General features: G+C 32.2%; 1 protein-coding gene across 1 annotated transcript in view; it reads left to right on the top strand.

Annotated features, from left to right (window-relative positions):
- Cdc73 (cell division cycle 73) overlaps positions 1-19,290 on the top strand; it is a 122,013-nt gene that overhangs the window by 32,735 nt on the left and 69,988 nt on the right. The gene's annotated exons all lie outside the window — the stretch shown is intronic.

The following is a 19,290-nucleotide window of genomic DNA, read 5'->3' as shown; positions in this document are numbered from 1 at the left end:
GTTCTGACCAAGTAAAATTTAAGACTTTTAATTTTTATTTAAACCATGATGTAACTTGGTCCTGTAGAGCCTGAATCCTTTACTTTATTTTGCACACTAATTATTTTGCATACTCATGGCTCCAGAGTCTGGAGCATTGTGCCTTTTATGCTTTAAAATACCTGTGTGCCTATATTAGAAACAAATACCAAAGTTACTTTCGTCTTTTCTTGTGTCATTAGATCTTTACAGACTCCATGTAGCATGGAATCATAATATATTTGCTATGAATTAAGATACATTTTTATATTCAAAATTGGCCATGCTTTAACTTAGTTATTTCTAGAAGCAGGCAATATTGAGAATCTCATCGGAAAGTTAAAATTTTTATTTCTTTTTTAAAACTTCAAGGTGGGACTGGGTATGAGATATTTTGTTATAAATATTTGTTTTTAGATTATCAGACTTGTTTTTATATTACTGAAATTGTTTCTATACTCATTAGCACTTACATCACACCTTGTTTTAGAGGCTGGGCATGTAGCTTTAAGACAAATGGGGCTTCTTTAAAGACATTAGTCAGAGAGGCCTTTCTGAGGAGATGACAGCGAAAAAGAGACCTGGCACAAGAACATTTCCTATAAGGCAAGGCAGTGGTCAGGACTGAGGCCCTATGGAGCAACAGCCAACAAGGCCAGTGTGTACAGTTAAGTGAAGGAGGGGGAAAGTGATAAGAAATTAGATACATCCATCTTTTGAGATTTGCCTGGTTTCTCCTGATTTTAAAATATAATTCATGGCTTGTAAAATTTAATTTAAATTCTTAAGTTATGTAGTTACTGATGTTTTCTTGGGGATAGAACTTGCTTACTGATTCAACCTTAAGTGATGATATTATACCTTTGAGGAACTGAATGAAGTTGCGTTTGTGGGTAGGCATCAAAGTTATTTTTGTTATTGTCATTGTTTTACTTCTTCCTTTCCCATTGCTCTGAAATGCCTTGGAATGAGTTTGATTATTTGAGCTTCTATGCAAAGATAGTTTTTATAGTGGTGCTTTTGTACAGAGCAGTATTTTCTAAAATCTAAGAATATAAGTCTTTTATTTGGAGGGGTGGTACCAGGAATTGAAATCAGGGGCACTTGGTCACTGAGCCACATCCCGAGCCCTAATTTGTACTTTTTATTTAGAGACGAGGTGTCACTGAGTTGCTTAGCTCCTTGCTGTTGCTGAAGCTAGTTTTGAATTTGCAATCCTCCTGTCTCAACTTCTCGAGCAACTGGGATTACAGACATGTGCCACCGTGCCTGCCTAAGAATATATTGTTTTAAAAAGTTTTTAACCCCCTGCCCAAGAATATATTCTTAACTGAATGGTGTGAGAATGATAGTTTTTCGCCTCCTTATCAGAGACTTTGTTCTAAATATTCTTAAAAGAGGTGAATTTAAGGAAATTTATGCTATATGATTTTTAAAAGAGTCAGAAAAAGGTGTTTTTTTAGGAATTCAGTAGCAAGACGAAAAATGATCAAATTGCTAGTAATTTTATTATTTCATCACCCATTTTGAATTTCTGTGCTGTTTTTATCCTGATTTGTATAGCAGTTATTGAAAGAATACAAGCAAGTTTGAACTTGAAAGCTTTGAAGATAATTGCTATTACTTTTTTAAAAATTATTATTTAGTTGTACCCCAAGCTTAGGCTTCTAATATAATTTTCCTCCTTTTTTTTTTCTGTTTTGAAATTATTACTCTATTTGTGAGTTTGCAAGTTTGCCTACTTTCTTCCTAATTCTCTGGTTAAGAAAGTTTGTCTCTTGTAATATCCAGCCACACATACAAAGTTGTAAAATGTGATAAAAGGCTTTGTTTCTCACATTGTGACTTCCTTTCTAAGATATTAATTTGTTTTTGCTACCATTATTTTTCAGTTTTGTTGTGCTTAGTTAATAGAAATAAGAATGAGTCCAGGATTAATCTACATATCTTTTAAGTTAAACATCAGTGTTCTAGTAGATGAAAGACTAAATCAACAAGTTGGCAATTTTAATACAAATGTGTTTTTTTTCCCTGAAGTTGTTAGAGAGTTTATGTGTTTTGGTAATCCTATTTCATAAGAATCATAACTTATTGAAATTTGTTAAGGACGTAACAAGGCCCAGGCAGGGTTTTGTTAATATACAAACAATACTTTATTGAAATTGAAGCCGAGCCATCTTTAAGATTATAAATTTGTATATTGAATATATATGGTTCACTTTTTTTCTTTTGAGAAGGAAGACAGGGGTTGTCTCACCTGTGTTGCCCAGACTGGTCTTGAACTGTTAGGTTCATGATTCTCCTGGGTAGGTGGGACTACAGGTGTGTGCTACTATGCCCAGCTTCTAATTGACTTTTTTTGACAGGACATAAAATGTGTCTTATAGTAAAGGTTTCAGAGGCACAAGTCATGAAATTGTTGAGTTGTTAGAAAGCTTTTCTGAGCTGGGAGCATTCCCCCCAAAAGTGTTACTTGGATTTTGTAATGTTTAAGAAAATAGTAGCCTAGCCAAATTTTGTAGTACAGTGTGTCTGTCTGTCTGTCTCTCTCTGTCTTTCTCTTTCTTTTGTATCTGGGATTGAATCCAGGGTTTCTTAACAGTTGAGCCACATAGCAGCCCTTTTATTTTTTGAGACAGAGTCTCACTAAGTTGCTCAGGACCTTGCTAAGTTGCTGAGGCTAGTCTTGAACTTGGGACCCTCCTGCCTCATTGTTTTTAATGTCTGAATATCTAAGTTGGAATATAAATGTATGCTTCTTTTAAAAACAAAAGAAAACTTCTTTCCAAAGTTAATATTTGCTACCAGAGTTTGCCCTTTTCCTTCCACTTTTTGGGGAACATTTTTGAAAAGAGTTTTACAAGGAATCAGGTTAAATAAAACTATCCTAGAATTATGGGTTGAAAATAGAAAGCTTTCTTAGGAGAAAATACATATTAGTTTTCATGGATTCCTTTTGTGGAAAAGCCATCTTAGACTAAGAAAATGTTAGTTGACATTGCTTTTTATTATTAAAATAAATAGGTGAAGATACTATTTTTCTTACTTGATAGTAGCAAGGAGCCTAATTCTAGTTCTGTTGGAGTTGACTCTTGTTTACAGAAATTTGGCAATTGCATTAAGAATCACTTCATTTTAACCTCCATAGTTTGTTCAGGTACAAAGGTTACAAATTCTAACCCTTATTTGTTCTTCCTTTCTTGTTCAGTTTCATTAACTCTTTTTTAAACTATTTAATTTTTTTGTTGTAGTTGGACACAATACCTATTTTTTATTAATTTTTTTTTATGTGGTGTTCAGGATCGAACCCAGAGCCTCACATGTGCTAGGTGAGCGCTTTACCGCTGAGCCACAACCTAAGCCTAACTTTTTTTTTTTTAAATTCTAATTTGTTATATATGATAGCAGAATGCATTTCAATTCATATTTCACATATGAAGCACAATTTTTGATGTCTCTGGTTGTACACTCATTGACTCTTAATCACCTTATTATCTTCATTTTTGAGAAAGCATTTTGTACCCTGAAATCTTAAAGACTGAAAGACATATTAGCTCTTATTATGTAGATCAGATTTAGTAGTTCTTACCATAAGTGTTTTATGGGAAACCATTCTCTTGATAGTAAATTTAGATTTCTAGTATCTGTTAGAGGTGTATTAGTGTCACCATCACCTTAACATTTTAGGGGGGATTTAGAGAATCTTAATCTCTCAACCAGGTTGTCTTCTTTTTTTGAGGGGTGGGGGTTGGGGTACTAGGGATTGAACCCAGGAGCACTCAACCACTGAGTCACATCCCCAGCCCTATTTTGTATTTTATTTAAAGACAGTGTGTCACTGAGTTGCTTAGTGCCTCGCCTTTGCTGAGGCTGGCTTTGAACCCACAAACCNCTGGCTTTGAACTGAACTCATGATCTTCCTGCCTCAGCCTCCTGAGCCTTTGGGATTACAGGCATGAGCCAACACACCTGGTTAGTGGCTGCTTTCTTCATAAGGTGTTTTTTTCTAGATTATTAGAGGCCTCACCACTCCTTTATCTATCCTCCTTCATTTATTCATGCCACCCTCTTGGCCTTTCAGTTTCAAATTCCTAATTCAAGTAAAGGCAGTGTCAATTTATTAAAGACAAAAATATCAGTTGGAAGCACTACAAACATAAGCTTTAAAGTCAGACCTGGCTTTGAATCCAGATCTTGCCAATCATTGTGTTATTATTTTATAATAAAGATAATGTAATTTACATTATAGTTTTGTTAAGGATTAAAAGAGAAGCTGTGTAAAATGCTTAGTACAAAGAGGACTCGGCAAATGATGAGTTTTATTATGAATTTATGATTGTCTCTGTAATCTAAATTTAACTTACAAGTAAATGTTGGCTACAGCTTCATTGGTATATTTAGGATTCCTTATTCAAAGTTAATTGTTTTCATTCAAAGTTGTGAAGACTATTTTTATTTACATATTAAGAGAATTCCTTTTCTTTCTGGAGATTGGGATATTTTTGCCACAGCTGTATATGTAAGTTGTAGTGCCTGTAGCTTTTAAGAGAAAATAGCTGCAAAGAAGTTTTCATATGAAGTGATAGTTACAACTTTACTAGGTTACTAGCTATAATTTAGCTAGATAAGCCTTTTCAGTCCACTTGTTAGGGCTCAGTTGTAGAAAGGTAATTTGCTTAGATTTAAATTACTTATTTTGACCTAGAAAGTATATGAAGTATTTAGTATTTAATATACAGAAAATTATAAGTAGGATATTAATATTTATTATACAGGATTTCCTATACTCTACATTTAGACTGGTATAACTGCTTAAGAATATTATACTTGAAATAATTTTTAAAACTTAGTTATCTTAATATTTCAGGGAACAGAGTGGCTTTATCTTATTTCAGTCTGAGATGTATGTGTACCCCTAAAACACAATAAAACATTTGGTTTCACTTGAATGTGTGTATATATACATATATGTATATATATTTAAATAAAAGGTAAAAATTAAATACTGTATAATCCCATTATCTCTCTTAAGCTTTTGGATGATAGCTTTATTAATTTCTACCTGATACCCTAATATTTCAGTATTAATATTAGTAATTTTATGCAGTTTAAAAATTGTGTCTTCATTTTCATAGATTTTTCTAAGAAGCTATCACTAAATTGCATAGACATATTTTTCCCTCTGTTCTCATAAAACATTTCTTTTCAAAAATTTATTTATTTATTTATTTCACATCTTCATATGTGGCATCTCTTGAATAGTAATTTTCCCCTAGTGATTTTCCCAGCAGCAGATTTTTTTGTGGGGGGAGGAATGCTGTTTATAGATTTGGGCTGTGTCTTGATATGAGGTAAACATAAGAGAGAATTTTCTGTTATGATTTGTTGCAGCATGTTAGACGTTGGCTTTTTTTAATCTGAAAAGTGGTTTAACTTACTTAGGGAGTTGTTTTGAGGTTTAAGTGTGTACTGGTGTACCTTCTTTAATATTATCCTTAGTGCTGTTTGATTGTAGCATGGAATTATTTGTAGTTATTTCAGACATTTTTTGCATTAAGTGTATATTGTAGACTTTTTGTACCCAATAGTACATATAACACTTTTAAAAAGTTGCCTAGTATTTGGAGTGGGTGGGTATTGATCTTATTGCACTGATCCCTTCTTTGGGGTAAGAGGTGTTAGAATCCAATTTAACCTTACTATTTTTAATCAGCATAATCAGCATTTAGATGTTAATATACGTCAAGAAAAATAAATTTTACCAACAGAATATATTAACAGGTGTCAATTTTAACACATGTAAGCTGAAAATAATTTTTATAAGGTTTTTCAATTTATATATCTTACTGGCATTTATTAAGAATCCAATGTATACTGTATGATATTTTTGGTATAAGCCTGTACAGTCAAATTCCATTCATTTAGCTTTGCATTTCATTGAAGAGTAATTTTTGGTCTACCCAAAACATCTTAGGAATTTTAGTAAGATCTTTTGTATAATCTTTAATAATATCTGTAGCATAACCTTTAAAAATCAATTTCCTAATGACCATGTAGTTAATGACAAAATTGAGACTTAGTTTGAAAGTGTAGGCAAAGTTATTATTGGCATAAGTCAGGAGTAATCTAGAAGTCATGGCACAATTCTTCATTTACAAACTTGACATCACCTGTCTCAAGGTGTTTTAATATTAATTATTGTAAGAATAGGAGACAATATATATCCATGTATGAATATGGCATAAAGAATCCCACTGTTATGTATAATTCCAACAGCAGTTTAAAAAAAGTGAACATAGGTGGTCCATTGGTAGATACTGAAGAGCCAAAAAAAAGGAAAAATAGAAACTAGTTTGGAAATACGATGATATTTTCTTAACAACATGAAATTTCAGTATGATTATATATTCTTTAAAATTTTTTTTTGCATTGTAGATGGACAGAATGCCTTTATTATATTTGTTTATTTTTATGTGGTACTGAGGATTGAATCCAGTGCCTCATGCATGCTAGGCAAGTGCTCTGCAACTGAGCTACAGCCCCAGCCCTGATTATATATTCTTTTAATTGTAGTTTTGTGCATTAATGCTGTAATTATATATATGACTCTCAGAATTACACAAAAGTAGATTTTAATTTTTGTTTAGCTTATTATTTTCTCAAACATACTACAATAGATTTTTAAATTTCTATTTACCTGCTCGGCATGACTTTAATCCATTAAATTTTAACAAAATTAATACCATTGTTAAACATGTTTTATCACTTTTAAGTTCTGGCTCCCACTCAGTTTAGTTTTATGTATTTCCTTTCTTATTTTGAGAACAGAGGTTTAATCTTTAATATTTTCTTTAATTTCAGTGATAGATGATTTGAATCATTTTATTCATATGAAGACAGTGTATTTAATGACATTTTATGTGTGGATATTTATATATATATTCTTGATAGATACTTTTCTGTTAACTGTTATTAACTATAGCATAACCTTTAAAATCAATTTCTTACCGACCATGTAGTTAATGACATGAACACAAAACTGAGACTTATTTTAATTTGCTTTATTAGTTTCTAGGTCTTCATAAATTCATTAATATTATCCATGAATTTTCAATCTTTTATATTATTTCTGCATCCAAATTATTTTCTTATTTGTTTTATTATTTTTGTCTTGGTATTTATTGGATTGTCTAGTTAGTTCATCTCCTCCATTCTTCCCTCCCCTGTATCACCAAACCTCATTTGACCTTTAATTCTAAGTTTTGGTTTCTTTTCCAGGTCTTTTTCTTGATGGATGTTTCTTTTAGTGTTGTTCTTCTTGTCTTTCCTGCTTCTCATGTTCCTCTGTGAGTGATTGTTCCCATGTTTATTTTAAATATCTGTTTTTAAACACTGATTTGCTTCTGATCAGGACAGGACAGATCTTATTATTTATAAACTAAGTTCTTATTTGAATTTGCAGAATGGTACTTTGCTGTGAATAAGTCGAAGATGCATTAATTTGAAATATTTAGAAATGGAAACTGCGTAAGATCTTATTTTTTAATTAAAGACAAAAGTTATGCCTTAGAACTCATTTGTTTTACTGTTGAACTTGTGTTTATGGTGTCTTTAAAGAATTCTTTTTTTTTTTTAGTTGTAGTTGGACACAGTACCTTTATTTTATTTACTTATTTTTAAATGGTGCTGAGGATTGACCTTGCTAGGCAAGTTGCTAAGTCACAACCCCAGTCTCTTTATGGTGTCTTTCATAAAATCCTTGCTCTTTGTGTTTAGATTTTGCAACAGTATGCTAGTTCAAGTGTACATATATTTTAAAATTAAGTCAATTGAACATTTTTTATAAGTTACAAGTATAAAGAATTAATTCCATCTTTTTTTTACTATCTACAGTGAATTCTGAACACTATTGATCCTATAATTATTGTCCTCCCCAAATTTGATAATTAGTTATTTATTTAGTATTGGGGATTATTCCCAGGGATGCTTCATTGCTGAGCTACATTTTCAGTTCTTTTTATGTTTTATTTTGAGACAGGGTCTTGGTAAGTTTCTGAGGGTCCTGCTGAGTTGCTGATCCTCTTTTTTTTTTTTTAAATTTTTAATATTTATTATTTTTTAGTTTTCAGCGGACACAACATCTTTGTTTTTATGTGGTGCTGAGGATCGAACCTGGGCCGCACGCATGCCAGGCGAGCGCGCTACCGCTTGAGCCACATCCCCAGCCCTTGCTGATCCTCTTATCACATTCTTTCAAGTTGTTGGGATGATAGACTTGGGCCATAGCGTCTGGTTTAGATTTGGTATATTTAGATAGATGCTTCTTTTCTGCTGGTATCTTTTCTGTCTAGTATCTGTTGCCCTAAATATTCTGAAATTAAATTCCTAATATAATTAAACATACCAAATTTGAGAACTAAACTAAACTAGCTCTTTGATCTTTCAGAAGTTTCTGAATTCTGACTTCTGTTATGTAGATGGTTTTAGTTTTCTTTATAAAAACATGCGCCCTAAATTTCAGTTTCTGATATGATTTTATGTCAACAGTTTACTTTAAAACAGCATACAAAATATTCTGTAGCCTCTTCAGGAATTGCTGAGTATTCAATAAGTGGAATAACATAACCAGTCATTAATGATAGTAAGTTTGTAGGAACATCATAATTTACCAAGAACTTTGGTATATGTTATTGTTTTTCCCTATAAGAGTTACTTTAACAATAACAGAAAATAAAACTTTAAAAATTTAACTATTTAAATAAATTAATATTGGTAAATGATTTTTAGAAATCTGGATTCAGTGTAATAGATGTTAATGATTTAACACTATGATAAATTAGTGAACTTCAGTTTTGTGGAAACCTTTGATATATATTTGAATTATTCTTAATTTTTTTGAGTTATTGGTATTTTTGAGAGGTTTCTATAATTTTTTAAAGCTTTAAGCATTAGTGTAAAGGTTATAGTGTAATACATTTTATGGAAACATGTTTCAGCATGTTACACTAACATTATTACATTATGTTTTACATTAGACCGGACCTCTTGTAGATAGATCACTAAAGACAAATCCATAGTCACAATGTCCTTTTTTAGGTACCTGAATAATTTTTGTCACTATGTTTATTATGTAACCAAGACTAAATAACTGCTGATCTTTAGCAACCGTGCAGAAGGTTATTTTTGTTAGGGGAAGATAAGCTGCTTGAATTTGTCTCATAGGGTGGCATTACTTTAGTAACTTGTCGTGGTTTACAGAAACGCTGAGGAACTGGGTAATGTTAGTATGCCATGAGAGATTAATCAAGCTTATGAAAATAGCATCTGAAATAAAATGTTGGTTAGTTAATTTATAGTGAGCAGTGTAATTGCCAAGAGTACTGGATGTTCAAATCCTGTTATCTAGCACATGCAGATTCTCTGTGTAAAGAAGTTAACACTGAAAGTTCTAGTATAGTTTATAGTTGTATAATAATCTTTCACATGTTTAGAGATATTCAAGTGGTCTGATATCTGCACATCTTCATTAAAGAAAGATCTGTTGCAAGGGCACGGTGTGCCTTTTGCTTTGGACAGTTCTTCCATAGGCTTTGTCTTCATTTGCAATTGTGACTTTGTTCCTTGTTGTCATGTCTAAGTACTCTCCAAATAGATAAGATGTATTTCTTTAGATACGTAGTAGATTGATGTGTTTTGTTAGATGTGTAGTAGATTATTTATTCAACATTAGGACTAACATCCCTTTCTATTTTGTCAGAAAGTTTTCTGGAGGGAACTAGCACTTTTGAATTAAAAATTCATAATTAGATATCAAAAGAATTTGATTTATCACAAAAAATGTATAGGAGTGGTAGAATTTCATTGCTTCATGTCTGGACTGTAGATCTAGGATTAGTCATTTAATTTTGTTGATTGGAAGAAGAGAAGGACAAGGATTTACTAGTGGATTTCAAAAATCACTTATGTGTACCTTTTGTGTATACGTTTATAATAAAATTGGTGAGGCTAATTAAATCCTACCCTCCCAATTATTTGGATAATTTCAGTGCTACAAAGACATTAAAATTTGTTTTCTTTGCAAAAAGTACAAATGGAGGTATCATATGAGTACTATTGTAGAAGACTATATGACATTATAAGTAGATATATAATCATTCTGTGATGGAATGAACATTTTATACAGCTTCAGGATGGCATCATTAAAAAATTCTCCTTTCACATATTTATTTGAAAGAGATATGTGTGTGTGTGTGTGTGTGTGTGTGTGTGTAGTATAATTGCGAACTGTAAAGAATATATAGGAATGATTGGTGGATTGTATGGAAAGTTTTTTTTTCACATTTTATTCAGTTGGTTATATTTTATATATGAATTATTTAGTGAAATTACCAGAACTGTTTTTAGTAATAAAAGAGTTTCTCCTCTGTCTGTTTCTTCTTCTCTCAAACACACACTTCCCTTTCCCTCTCACGTATGGATAAATAATATTAATAAAAATGTGGTGGAAACCTCATATTTAAATATGCTAACTTTATTGCATTTGGTCTACAATGAAAAACCTACCATTTTCATTTAGATTCTTATTTACTATGTAGTATTAATTTTTAATTTTTTTTGCATTTGCAAAAAATATAAAGCAAGTTTATCCTTTACTATATATGTATTTTACAATGTACGTTCTGTTTTGCCTTCTACATTTAGGTTAATTTCATTAAGAAACAGTGATCAGGACTCTAACAAAAGCTTATTTCCAAAACGATTTTAGTGTTCCTCTTAGCTGAGCTCTTAGAAATTTTAGCATGAAATTGTTTTTAATGAAAATAAAGAAATGAAGAGTCAGGTGTGAACAAAATAAGTAGAGATAATTTTCATGGTTTAAATGTATTTTCACTATTGCTTTACATTTTCTAGTCTGCACTAATATAAAAAGTTTAAATGAAACAATTTAAATAAAAGATTAGCAAACATTTTCTAAAAAGGGTTAGATAGTACATACTGTAGAGTTGCAGACCATTAGACAAAATTGTTTAGGTTCTTCTATAATGTTAGTCAAATTTCCCCCAGATTTAATGGTAAATGTAACAATAATATATGATAATAATCTGAAGTATAGATTTACTGATGAGAAGAATGGCATTTCTTTTTGGGGGGGAGGATAATATTTTACTTAATTGGGATTCAGTTAAGTTTCCTATCACCAAAACTCACTGTAAGCATTCATCATTAATGTTGTTCTATTTTATGTATTTTATCTTTTAATAAAAAAATCTTTTTTGGGGCTGTGCACAATGGCACAAGCCTGTAATCCCAGTGGTTTGGGGGGCTGAGGCAGGAGGATCATGAGTATAGAGCCAGCCTCAGCAAAAGCAAGGCGCTAAGCAACTCAAGTGAGACCCTGTCTCTAAATAAAATACAAAATAGGGCTGGAGATGCCTGCCCCAGAAAAAAATCTTTTTGAACAGATAGATACTGGTAAATATCATCGTCATTTCATGTGCACATGACATGAATTAGGCACATTCACTTCTTGGAAGATATTTGTAGTATTCTACTAAAGTATTTTGTCAGTATATTCCTTTTTAGCATGTCATTTTATTGCAGATATATTTTTGTCAATGGAAGCTTATTTGGAAATTTTCCAAATAAAGGAACTTTGATAAATAGCAATTTCTGTCACATTTATATATTGAAGTTAAGAACCCACCTGAACTTTAGTTTTAGTTTGGAAAATATATTTGCTGCAGATTTTGTGAGAATGATATTCTCATTTCTTGTTCTAACAGCATTGGATGTATTTAAAGCAACTTGAGATTACCTATATTTCAGTTATCTTCAAATTGACAATAATGAATTTCTTTTGTAATCTGTTTTGTCTTGTAATTCAAGTTGAATTGTTTAAAAAACAAATTTTGGTACAGATCAAGTCTGTAGCAAAATCTAGTTTTCAAAGCCATTCAGTATTTGATGCAGTTGATAAGGTTGGATGTTTTCTTTAATATATTTTTAGTTGTTGATGGACCTTTATTTTATTTATTTGTATGTGTTGCTGAGAATCGAACCCAGTGCCTCACACATGCTAGGCAAGTGCTGTACCGCTGAGCCACAACCCCAGCCCCAGGTTGGATGTTTTCATACAGAAAAATTTAAATTTTGGTCTTAAACTGAAAACAACAACAAAAACAACAACAACAAAAAACCATAATGAAACTTTTCTTACCTCCCAGCTACTCAGGAGACTGAGGCAGGAAGATCACAAGTTTGAGGCCAGCGTGAGCAAAGTTTTTGCTACTGATAAACTGTTTGACTGCTGTGTGGTAGAACACATTAAGATTATTTCTAACAAAAATTCATGGAACTAATGTGGATTAAATCTAAAAAAGTAAATGAAGTTTCCTACTGATGCTAATGACTCAATAATACATGGTAAATACAAATATTTTCTGAAAAGTACCTACTGATAAAGTATCAGGCTTTCAACACCCTAACCCTAACCCATTTTTTTTTTTTTAGTTTTGTGAATTTATCCATCTTTGTTGATTTCTCCTCCACAGATGTATTTACCACTATGTGTTGTAACACATCTCAACTGATGGCACTTCTGGTTGTATTTCAGTCCTGTTTTCTGAACTTAGAAATTATTCTTGCCTGTGGTTGTTTTATGTAGATTATTTGTAGGACCTAATTGTTTAGTCACTTCCAAACATGACATTGACTTCTCAAATAAACAACAACTTAGTGACATCAGTAACATTTGTTAACTTAGCAACTTAGCAAAATAAAACAAAACCAAAACAATCAATCACCTTGACTTTTGACTATCAGTGTTGCACCCAGTGTCTTCAACTCTTCAAGCAGTAGTAGGTCTCTATACCAATCCCAGGTTGGTTTTCCCTGGGTATATTTCTTATGGCTGTTTCAATCAAATACAATTTTGTTAACTTACTATAAGTAAACTAAATATTCTTTACTTGGCTCAGAAACTTTCTTTGAAGCCTCATTGTAACTTTTTATTTTTTGTGAAGAAGTTCTGTTGTGATGAGACACTCCATTTTATCTATATATTTATTTGTTTATAGTTGTATATGGACACAATGCCTTTATTTTATTTGCTTATTTATATGTGGTGCTGAGGATCGAACCCGGGACCTCACACATGCAAAGCAAGCACTATACCACTGAGCCACAACCCTAGTCCCGAGATACTCCATTTTAAATTTTCCATTTTTTTCCAACCGTTGCTTTTTGTGAGTTGAGAATGTTGTGATAAGTGTTTAGTTTGGTAATATTTGCATATGGTATATTGTATTCTTTTAGCTCAGGTCAGTATCATTGCATAGTTCATTAACAAAAACGTACATTTCACTGTGCCTTAAGAACATACTTTTTTTTCTTGTTTTGGATTAATGGGTATTGCACCAGTAATTAAAAAAAAAAAAAAAGAAAAGAAAAAAAATCTAAACATTGAATGAAAAAATTGGCACACAAAATGATATGATGTTATATTCATTCAATAAATGTTTATTGTGTGCCTGTTGTATGCTAGGCATTATTTTAGGCCTTGGGAGGGAGGAAAAACAAAACAAACAAACAAAAAACTAAAAAACAGCAATAGATGCTTTTTTGAGGATTAAAATAGGGTGAGGCAATATAGCTTAATTCTTATGATCTGTAGTATGCTAGCTGGCATTGCTAAACCTGGGAGCAAAACATGAGATTTTTGTTTCTGTCAGCCTAATCCTGGAACCTTGCCCAGATCCCTGCTTGCTCGATTAGGCTGCTATTTCTACCCAGTTTGATGAAACTGCATAAAATTTCTTTTTACTTTTTCCATATTTGTCTGTTTCTTACTTGGGCAGGTGACCAAAATGGCCAGCCAGGGTCCAGGCTAATATACCTGGACCAGGCTGCTGATTACAGTTTCTGTTTCAAGTTGTTCTCTCTGCTGGTGCCATGCAAAGGCAGTCCATACACAGACAATAGACAAATTAATTAATTTGGCTACATTGCAATTAAGCTTTTTGTAAGGACTAGCAAAATTTGAGTTTTATGTGATTATTAACATAACTTTTTTTCCTCTTGTTCCCCTACTCTCCCATATATATATCCATATAAAATATATCCATATAAAAGCAGATACTGTCTTGGATTTGGCTTATAGATTTTGTATGTCAACTCTTTTAATTTTTATTAACTGACTCTAGAAGACAGTAATTTTTCTACTCATTTATATATTAATACTAGTTGAATTTTATGTCCTTAGGGATTGATATTTAGATGAATTTTAGGAAGGATCTTATATAGATACACATTTGGCATATACATATTAAGTAAGAGTACTTAGTGTAAAGAGTGGTGGCAGTTATTGCCAGTCTATTATAGTTAAAATAAAATCATGTTATTTATTTTAGGAGATGTACAGTTATTTAAAAAAATTGTTTATGAGTTAGGATTTATACTAAAAGTAGTGATTTATACCAAAAAATGTAGTGACAACATATGATCTTTGGGGAACAAAGTTAAAGGTATTTTGTTTTTGTCTGTCATCCAGGCTCAGAAAAGACTTTAAAATGCAAAGGCAAAGCATCACTTAATGCTGAAGGAACATGTAGTTTATGAATAAATTTTTTTAAAATATTTTTTTTAGCTGTAGATGGACCACAGTATCTTTATTTTTACATAGTGCTGAGGATTGAAAGTAGAGCTCCACACATGCAAGGCAAGCGCTCTACCACTGAGTTACAACACCAGCCCTGAATAAATCTTTTCTAATCAGGAATTTTGCTTAAAGCCAAGTAGAATTGATTTCTGTCCCTCCTTCCCTCCCTTCCTTCTTTTTGGGTATGAGGGATTGAACACAAGGGTGCTTTACCACTGAGCTATATCCTACCCCTTTTTTATTTATTTTGAGACAGAGTCTTGCTAAATTGCTTAGGCTGGTTTGAACTTGAGACCCTCTTGCCTCATCCTTTCCAGCTGCTAGGATTACAGGTGTGTGCTACTGTGCCCAGTGTAGAATTGATTTTTGTTTTTATTTTTATTAGTACTAATGAAAGAATGTATAGAACTCTGCTAAGATGTTCTTTTGATTTCTGACAACATATGATCTTTGGGGAATAAAGTTAAAGGTATTTTGGTTTTGTCTGTCATCCTGGCTCAGAAAAGACTTTAAAATGCAAAGACAAAACAGCAGTTGATTAGAGAGGTTCTGTTGAGTTATGTGGCACATTAGGAGAACAAGACAATATAAATAGGCATAGGGAAAAAAAGAGGATTAGTAAGTTCTCCTTCTTCCAGGTTGTAGAACCTTGTTAGTGTTTCTGCGTTAAATATACTGAGACTGGAGAATTATGTGGCCCACCCCATTTATACAAATGGAACGGACTTCTTTTCATTTAATGATCTCTCTCTCTCTCTCTCTCTCTTTTTTTTTTTTTTTTTTTTACAACCTAGAAACCATCTGCTATGACTTGATTGCCTAAATACAGCACATCCTCATCCTCCCATCCAAGCATTTTGTTTTCTACCAGTCAGGAAAAGTACAGTGGTCTGGCAGTGTATCCTTCATGTGTATTTGCAGCTACCTAGCATCCCTCTTTTCCCCTACCCCATGATCTGAATGTTCTCAAGTGTCATAAATATAAAGCCTAAGCTTTATCAGTACTTGCTAGTTTAAGACTATAAGATTATTTTTCCTAAACCATTGCTCTTTCGATTGCCAAGATGTACTAGTTTGATCAAAGACTAATTTTTTACATCCAGACAGCAGATATAATGGAATCTAGGTTCTCTTTTTTCTTTGAAATGATTGCATGAGTGCCTTTGGACAGAGTGCTTACTTATAAGATATTCTGAATAATACCATAGCAAGTTTTAATGATTCCTGCTGTCCTTACTGAACATCATAGGGAAAGAAGAGGTAAATCTCTAGTTAGCTTTCACCTTCATCAGTTAGATCATGGCCTAGAACATCACTGAATAAAGGGACATTTTTCTCTAATTTGCTGATAGGTAGCACTTCTTTTTTCTTTCTCCTGAGGGGCTTCTTTTTTTGCAAAGCAGCTACCAAAAGGGTTGCCTTTCTCTTTTTTTAATTGTTTGATTGTGAGATATTTCAAACTTAATTAGAAAAATAGCACATGATCTGCCCAATATACAGATTCTATAATTTCCATTTTGTAAACCATTCTTATATCTGTTCTCTTTCACTGTTTTTTTTGAAGTATTTTAAAGCAAAATCCAGAGACTGTCATTTTATTTTGTTTTTCACAATATCTTTATTTTATTTGTTTATTTTTATGTGGTGCTGAGAATCAAACCCAGTGTCTCACATGTGCGAGGCAAGCACTCTGCTACTGAGCCACAACCCCAGCCTCAGAGATTGTCATTTTATTGTACATATTTTGCATCTCTATAAAATCTATAGACTTTTAAAAAAACTTTCAAAAAACAGCCACAAGCCATTATTGCACCTTACAGAATGATTAATAATATGTTGATATCTGGTACCCATTTATTTTTTTATTTCTCTGATATTTCTGAAAAATGTCTTATTGTAGTGTACCTGTTGCAAATAGAACCCAAACAGGTGACACAAGTTGAATTTAGTTTGTTAGGATTCTCAAAGTTTCTTTTACTATAGTTAGAGGTTCATAATCCTTTTTTGTACCACAGACACATTTAGCAGACCGTTGAATCCTATGAATCCTCCCTCTGAATGCTTTTTTTAATGTGAAAAATAAAATACGTAAGATAAAGAAACCAATTTTATTGAAGTGGAGTTATCAAGATTTTTTAAGTATATGCATTCATGGTGACTTGGGCTTTTTTACTGATGTGTTATATAATAACATCTAGTGGAAGATAAAAGAAGTACCACAATTTTAAAGTGTGATGAACATGAGTGTATTTTAGGATATCTATCTGTAACAATTGTATCATGATATGAAAATACCTGAATTATCTTGGTAATAGAGTAACAGCCATTGCTATTAGTATTGTGTAATATTGCCCATATTCATGAAGGGATTGTTAATTTCAGTTGAAAGGTTGGTAAAAATAAAATTGTAAAGTTCTTTTCTTCATTCAAATTCAGAAACCCTGTGAATTCTGTCCACAGTTCTGTGCTCTATAGTGAAGGAATAGTACACATTGGAAAGGATCCTGACTGTGTTTCTGCTTCACTGGCTTTTTCTAAGTTTTTAAACAACTTCTCAGGTTGTTCACTTCTTGGTCTTTTTCCTTCCACTTCTATTTGATTGGAAAATTATTCCCCTGCTGTTAGTAAGACTGGTTCCCTCTTATAATTCAGATCTCACTATAAAGGTCACTTTTTTAGGAATATTTTTTCTTCTAGTAATATTCTTGATTATTTGTTTTCTTTGACTGTGTTTTTTCATAGATGGACCAAAAGGTAGAAACTGTCTCTTGGAGTCTTCCACTATATTCCCAGCTGAGAACAAGGTGCTTGGCATGTAGGTGTTGATGGAATAGTATAAAAAATAAATCTTAAGTTCATATTTTGTATTATATTTTTGGTCATTTTGCATTTTTTGATTTATATGTAAAATTGTAATTATAATTTATTATTATTGTTATTAATGCTTTGCAGCGTATAGGCCCTCAGGGCCACATGATAGTCCTTTCCTGCTTTGTTTTATGGGTTTTTAGTACCTTGTCTCTGGTGAATCAGGTTCTTGTACAGTGTTGGCACCTCCCCATCACCCCAGGCCAGGATATTACTAATCATCCTTGCTTTTAATCCCTCTCCTTTACCTCCAGGAACCAGCTGTCAGAAAGTCTTATATACCTTTCTTCCTAACATCTCTAAAATCCCTTCTATGTGTAACGCTACCATTCTTCCTTACTACAGAAAAAAACTTGATACCTTAAAAAGTTTTCTTTCAGATAAAATGAAAATGCTTTAAATCCAAACATTGTTTTATTGATTAAAATTTCAATTCATTGTTTTTCTTCTAGGGTTTTATTTTCTTTCTTTGAAAATTAATTTTGAGAGAGAGAGAGAGAGAGAGAGAGAAAATAATTGATAATGAAGTAGAAGTAGAATGAGATCAAAAGATTGGGTGTAGAGATTGACCTTAGCAAGGAAAGGAATCATTTATGGAGCTGGCCAAGGATTTTAGAAATTTTGGAACTTAAATACTCTTGGAAGCCAACGAAGCAGTGTTAAGTCATGAATAGCTTTACATTTTGAATAAACTACTCTGGCTGAAATATAGAGAGCAGATTACATAAACTTAAGAAAACTGGTTATATAGGTATTCAGTAGTGAGAGATAATATGTTAGCTGGGTAAGATGAAGAAAAAGGCATAGATTCCATTAGAGATCCAGGGCATTAACAAGAGAAGGAAGTGACAAAGATGATTTCTGGTATTCCTGTGTGGTCATTTGACTGGGTTTAGCCATTCACTAAGATAGGGAATATTCAAAAAGTATTAAGTTTGGGGATATAAGAAGATCATTTGGATTTAAATATATATTAAATGTACTTCGTACTTTCAGACTTTCACAGATATCCAAATATTTTAAATCTAAGGTTTTACTTATGAGCTTCGATTAGAAAATTTGGTTTTGTTTTTTAAAAAGCCAAGTTTTATTTATTTATTTATTTGCTTAGTTATTAGCCCCCCCCCCCTTTTTTTTTAAAACCCTGCTAAGGGAATTGTTTTAATGGGAATGATTTTCTCTGTTACATAAGCCTATCAGGAAGAAGGTCATAGCTTTTTTTGTTTCTCCCATATTATCTTGTCAGGAAACAGATCTCTGATAAAATAATGTAATTTTAAAACAAATTTTAAGCGAATATGAACTGTCCAGTCCTCTCTGTTCATTAATTTTTAGGTTCAGAAAACATTTTATATTGTATCAGATCTAGGCAGAAAAACTGTGTGGTTAATTTGGGGGTATGTTGGCTTTTCCTCATGATGAAACATAGGTCCCTGGATTTGGCATGTGTAGCTTTTACAGTGTTGAGGTATGTTCCTACTATCCCTTGTTTTTCTAGTGTTTTGAACATGAATGGATGTTAAATTTTGTCAAATGGTTTTTCTGCATCTATTGAGACAATCATGTGATTCTGGTTTGTAATTCTATTGATGTGATGAATTACATTTATTGATTTCCATATGTTGAACCAACCTTGCATTCCTGGAATGAGCCCCACTGGATCATGGCACACTGTCTTTTTAATATGTTTTGTATGTGATTTGCCAGTATTTTATTAAGAATTATTGCATCTCTGTTCGTGAAGGATA

Source organism: Marmota marmota, unplaced genomic scaffold (genome assembly GCF_001458135.2).
Source record: "Marmota marmota marmota unplaced genomic scaffold, marMar, whole genome shotgun sequence".
Lineage (NCBI taxonomy): Eukaryota > Metazoa > Chordata > Mammalia > Rodentia > Sciuridae > Marmota > Marmota marmota.
Note: the sequence above shows the minus strand (reverse complement) of the source record. Positions and strands in the feature narration are given on the sequence as shown.